The sequence below is a fragment of the Borostomias antarcticus genome (genome assembly GCF_949987555.1).
Source record: "Borostomias antarcticus genome assembly, chromosome: 1".
Classification (NCBI taxonomy): domain Eukaryota; kingdom Metazoa; phylum Chordata; class Actinopteri; order Stomiiformes; family Stomiidae; genus Borostomias; species Borostomias antarcticus.
The window spans coordinates 12,238,470-12,244,235 of NC_140234.1; the positions used below are offsets into that span (position 1 = coordinate 12,238,470).

General features: G+C 44.0%; 2 long non-coding RNA genes across 2 annotated transcripts; both read left to right on the forward strand.

Moving 5' to 3' along the window:
• The first annotated feature begins 2,040 nt into the window (after nucleotides 1-2,040).
• LOC311316597 lies at nucleotides 2,041-3,451 on the forward strand. The gene is made up of 3 exons (XR_014630721.1): nucleotides 2,041-2,156; nucleotides 3,196-3,270; nucleotides 3,348-3,451. It is a non-coding gene; the product is annotated as an uncharacterized lncRNA (long non-coding RNA).
• Nucleotides 3,452-3,587: 136 nt separating this feature from the next.
• LOC311316590 lies at nucleotides 3,588-4,459 on the forward strand. Its single transcript, XR_014630720.1, has 4 exons — nucleotides 3,588-3,700; nucleotides 3,789-3,904; nucleotides 4,006-4,094; nucleotides 4,268-4,459. It is a non-coding gene; the product is annotated as an uncharacterized lncRNA (long non-coding RNA).
• Nucleotides 4,460-5,766: the final 1,307 nt, after the last annotated feature.

Here is a 5,766-nt window from a genome sequence, read left to right on the forward strand (position 1 = left end):
CACATTGATTTGATAGTAGCATAGTTGGGATGTAGCTAGCACATAGGTTTGATAGTAGCATAGTTGGGATGTACAGTAGCTAGCACATTGGTTTGATAGTAGCATAGTTGTGATGTACAGTAGCTAGCACATTAGTTTGATAGTAGCATAGTTGGGATGTACAGTAGCTAGCACATTGGTTTGATAGTAGCATAGTTGGGATGTAGCTAGCACATAGGTTTGATAGTAGCATAGTTGGGATGTACAGTAGCTAGCACATTGGTTTGATAGTAGCATAGTTGGCATGTACAATAGCTAGCACATTGGTTTGACAGTAGCGTAGTTGGGATGTACAGTAGCTAGCACATTGGATTGATAGTAGCATAGTTGGGATGTACAGTAGCTAGCACATTAGTTTGATTGTAGCATAGTTGGGATGTACAGTATAGCATAGTTGGGATGTACAGTAGCTAGCACATTGTTTTGATAGTAGCATAGTTGGGATGTAGCTAGCACATAGGTTTGGTAGTAGCATAGTTGGGATGTACAGTAGCTAGCACATATGTTTGATAGCATAGTTGGGATGTACAGTAGCTAGCACATTGGTTTGATAGTAGCATAGTTGGGATGTACAATAGCTAGCACATTGGTTTGACAGTAGCGTAGTTGGGATGTACAGTAGCTAACACATTGGATTGATAGTAGCATAGTTGGGATGTACAGTAGCTAGCACATAGGTTTGATAGTAGCATAGTTGGGATGTACAGTAGCTAGCACATTGGTTTGATAGTAGCATAGTTGGGATGTACAGTAGCTAGCACATATGTTTGATAGCATAGTTGGGATGTACAGTAGCTAGCACATTGGTTTGATAGTAGCATAGTTGGGATGTACAATAGCTAGCACATTGGTTTGACAGTAGCGTAGTTGGGATGTACAGTAGCTAACACATTGGATTGATAGTAGCATAGTTGGGATGTACAGTAGCTAGCACATTGGTTTAATAGTAGCATAGTTGAGATGTAGCTAGCTCATAGGTTTGATAGTAGCATAGTTGGGATGTACAGTAGCTAGCACATAGGTTTGATAGTAGCATAGTTGGGATGTACAGTAGCTAGCACATAGTTTTGATAGTAGCATAGTTGGGATGTCCAGTAGCTAGCATATAGGTTTGATAGTAGCATAGTTGGGATGTACAGTACTGTAGCTAGCACATTGGTTTGATAGTAGCATAGTTGGGATGTACAGTAGCTAGCACATTGGTTTGATATCATAGTTGGGATGTACACCCTACTAACACAGTGGGTTGCAGCAACGTTGCACATAAGTTGTACTTAGGTAAGTTGCAACGTTACCATCAGGCGATGTTGTGACAACGTCCATCTAAGGTCGAAAATAACTTTACCCTCCTAAGTCTAATTAGACTTTTCTGCAACGTTGCAGAAACATTGGCAATATGGGTCCCTGCAACGTCATTAAATAACGTTGCAGTGACGTTGGATTAAAGTCCTATTAGGCTAGCAATAGGATTGCAATCGGGCTATCCCGTGACGTCACTGCTTGCTTGGTTCACAGTTGAAGTAGGCAGGATTCTTTGCCAAACTGCTCCTGTCTTTTGTTCTTTTTTTAAATTTTCGCTTATATCCTTCATATTGTACTGTATTTTGAGGTGAATAACTCATCTTAGAAATGTTATTGATTGTATATTTCCCTGTTTGTTATAAATTTAATGCTTTTTCATTAATTAAAACTAACGTTTCGGTGTCGACCAAGATATCATTTTTCAAAAGACGTGTCGAGAAATCCCATTCATTCTCTCGGCATTATGGAACACTTCCACTAGGGGGCGATGAGATCACTTTCCCTCCCTATAGATGGGTTCGCCGTCTACGTCACAGCGGGGTGCGCACGCACGCAGCCTCTTTGGGAAAAAGGAACGAGGGAACGAGGAACGAACTCGCTAGCCACAGCAGCTCCGTTTCGTGTAGCTAATTATGCCTCAAAGCTGCTGTGCTGTGAACTGTACAAACAGAAAAGAACAAGATGATGGCCTCAGATTCTTCAGCATCCCCTCGAGATGTCCCCCTTTTCAGAGGAACCGCCGAAAGCTGTGGTTTAAAGCCATAAAGAGAGCAGATTGGGGACTAACAAACAGTGTGGTGCGCACTTCATCTCTGGTAAGTTTACCTCGGGGTTTTTTTCCTCATCAAATTACATTGATTTGACTGTTGGTTTAGCTATTTATTTGTTTACTTACCGGTAATAATTTAAGTAAGCAGAAGTAACTCATAACCTGCACGCTAAACTAAGTTCAGGAATTGGAAGCCCAATGCTAGCTAGCTAACGTTAGCTAGTGCTAGCTAGCACGCTACCTAGTGTTAGCTAGCTAACGTTAGCTATTGCTAGCTAGCACGCTACCTAGTGTTAGCTAGCTAAGTCAAGGCCCGAACTTGACCAACGTTTAGACAATATTGAAAATACTCCGACAAACTATTGCAAACATTTTTTCTGTTACTGCTGGCTTTGTGTTCGCCGCAAACATTGGCAGAAAAATAAGCAAGCGAACGGTCTGAGCTGTTCTAATCTAAAATGGCCGCTGCACATGTGAATTGTTTGTTTGTTTGACTCTGCTGAATTTGAGACTCGCATTGGGAGCTCGCTCGTGTCAGGCTTTCTGAGGACATCACGAATCTTAGGCTAATTTTACATAGGCAAAGGTGAAGGCGAAGCCAAGATAATGCTTTATATATTTTCCATTTGTCTGGAAAGTAGGAGACTGAGAACAATGCCACCCACGAGGTAACCGCGGGTTACCATGGACAATAGCGTTAGCTCGAAACAAAGATGGAGGCAGCTTTGTTTGCCACATTAGTAGTATGGGTGTGTATTGTTTGAGTACACGAGTCAAAAACAGGCGTTCCTGTTAAAACTGCGAGTAGTAACGTATGATTCACGGGCCTTATACATTTAATCTGTGCACTGCAGTGGCTACTGCCTAAACTAACTTCATGTTTCCCACACTGATTGACCGCCATTGACCGCATCTGTCCTGGGCCGGCAGAGAATCAAAAAAATAGAATAGTGGCGTGTCACTAATTACTTATCGGCTGTAATGACTTGTTGAATTTTTGTTTTAGTCGCTTCTTCCCCTCTGCCTACTTTCCCATAGGGTCCTTATGTGTTTATAAACTTAATATTTTTTTGTTTATTGGGCAGACTATTGCAGTGTGGAGTTTCTGGGGGAGGACACTGTCGGTTGTCCCAGTATCCTGGCTCTCCAAAAAGGATGGGGTAAGAACATGTTTGTGTGTTTGGTGTGCTACTTTTCAATTGTACAGGGAAGCGGCTACTAATGGTTTCACTCACAGTTGCAGATGTGTTCCTGGCCAATGAATGAGTCAGCCAACGGATAAAGAGCTGTGTGGAACCTAACCCTGGCTGGGCGCTCCACAGAGTCCGGGTTTTCCCAAAGTCCACAACTGGTACTGTTTGCATTTTAAGCTATTAAAAAATACTGATGGGGGTGGGGGGAAGATCATGACTCATTATTCTGAGGAAAAAAGGATGTCTGAAATGTATTGATTATGGTACTTTATGCACACAGATCATTACGAAGGTGCCAGGCTCATGGCAAAAGTCTTTGAGCAGCAGTCGTCAATGGACGAGTGCCAAGACGTTCGAAAGAGACGGCGCAACACATGCTATCACTCCAGTGACGAAGGTAATATACTAAAGTGCATTCAACAGTCCCAAAAGAGTAGTACTTTTGAAATCGAGTAATCTGAGCTAATTTACTGATATTCCACTAGATATTCCAAGCCCCGGGCAGCCATTGGTCCCCACTATGCAGGCCTAAGACCAGGTGCCGGAGTTGAAAGGCCTCTGCCAGCGGTCCAGTACAATCCACGTGTGCTGTACAATCCAGGTATGCATGTTTGTGTTAAGAATGAAATGTCTATGCCTACTGCACACTGATAGTTGGACTATTTTTTATTTATTTTGAATACCATTTTACTCATCTTGCAGATTTTCCAAGCTTGTCCCATGTGGGCGAGCGGGGCCCAGTCCCATGTATAGCACCCCAGCCAGATCATACAGCACCCCAGCCAGACCAGGTAAGAGTGGCATGTACTGCTGTGGCACCATTGACTCCATGTACCCCTCTACCTAATCGATGCTGCTCTGCAGATGCTGGTATGGGACTACTTCATGTTGCATACAGGGATATATTTTGAGTTTCATTTAGTTTTATGTCAATGTACTTATAGCCACATCTGTGTTTATCTAGATTTCCAGAGGTCTGTACATCAGCAGTTCTCAGAGATGCGGGAGCAACTCCGTGAGCTTGCACGGACTGTGAGGGAACTGGCCCAGAGCACGCGGCCTGTGGAGTCTGGAGCCCAGGGAGAAGTGCTGGATGTACTGAACCCTGCCCAAACGGACGAGGAGCTGCAGGTCTCTGTGGCCAGGTTGAAGGACCGGGAACATCAGAGGAAGATGGTGAGTGTCTGCAGGGCGGAACTTTGTCTTATTTTTGCAGTGCAGGTAAGGGTACAGTAAATGACTGTCTTTGTTTTGCAGACACAATACCTAGGTGCCATTGGTGGCAGAGACTTGGTGGACACAGTCCGGCGGGTGCTGTCAGCTGTAGCCACACATGCGGTGTGGAGCGCCTACAGTGTGCACGGGAAGAAGGGGAAGAAGCCACTGAAGAGTATGACACTCTTCAATGTTCTAACACGTAAGAAATGGTTCATATTTTGAATATTTTTTAATACATCGTCTTTGTTCCATGACCGATGTGAATTGAAACCATTACCTTTCTTGATAACTTAAAGGTGCAGTGATGGTCTCCATGCCAAAGGCTACGATGGCGTAGGTGGCCGCCCAGCTGCAGGAGACATTGAAACATGCCCCTGCTAAATGCAGAAGGGTAAGTGATGTCTTTTTTTTTGGTTTCTCCTACCCAGTGACACTGCATAGTTCCAAAGATTGTGTACCATTTTTTTGTGCATGTATGTGCGTTGTGTATTTACGGCCATTTCATTGTGTCTTTAGGTATCTGCAGAAGTCCGCCTGAGCACAGCCCATCCAAGCACAGTCCATCTGAGCACTCCCCAGCATTCTGATGAGGAAGACTTCCCTTCCTAGCTGCCCCCCAGCCCATCTGAGCACAGCCCCCCCCCCAGCCCATCTGACGCCCACCCGCAGCCCATCTGAGCACAGCCCCCCCCCAAGCCCATCTGACGCCCACCCGCAGCCCATCTGAGCACAGCCCCCCCCCCCCCAGCCCATCTGAGCACAGCCCCCCCCCCCCCATCTGAGCACAGCCTGCCTTTTTTTTTTTTTTTTAATATTTTTTTTTTAAATAACTTTTTGTATTTTTTTTTTTTAAATCCTTTTTGTTTTTAAACTTGTTTATCATGTTGCAGGCCAGACATTGTGTACTTTTTTAATAAAATAAATTGTTCTTGACTGAATGGTGTTGTGTCATAACTTTTGTACCATAATTTTGCTTGCTGCATTGACTATGACATTAATAGGCTCTTTGCACAAGCTCCACTACTTCCTGACACTCTACAGGCGTATTTCTTTCCTGTCCTATACTAGTGGATGGAAGTGATTGATCAGGTGTGCTGCACACCGGATTCATCGCTATTGCTATCCAATAGTATAGGACGGTAAAGAAATATGCCTGTAGAGTTTCAGGAAGTAGTGGAGCTTGTGCAAGGAGCGGATTTGTTTTGTAATGCAAATTATAAATGTAGCCAACGGAAGTGTAGACCA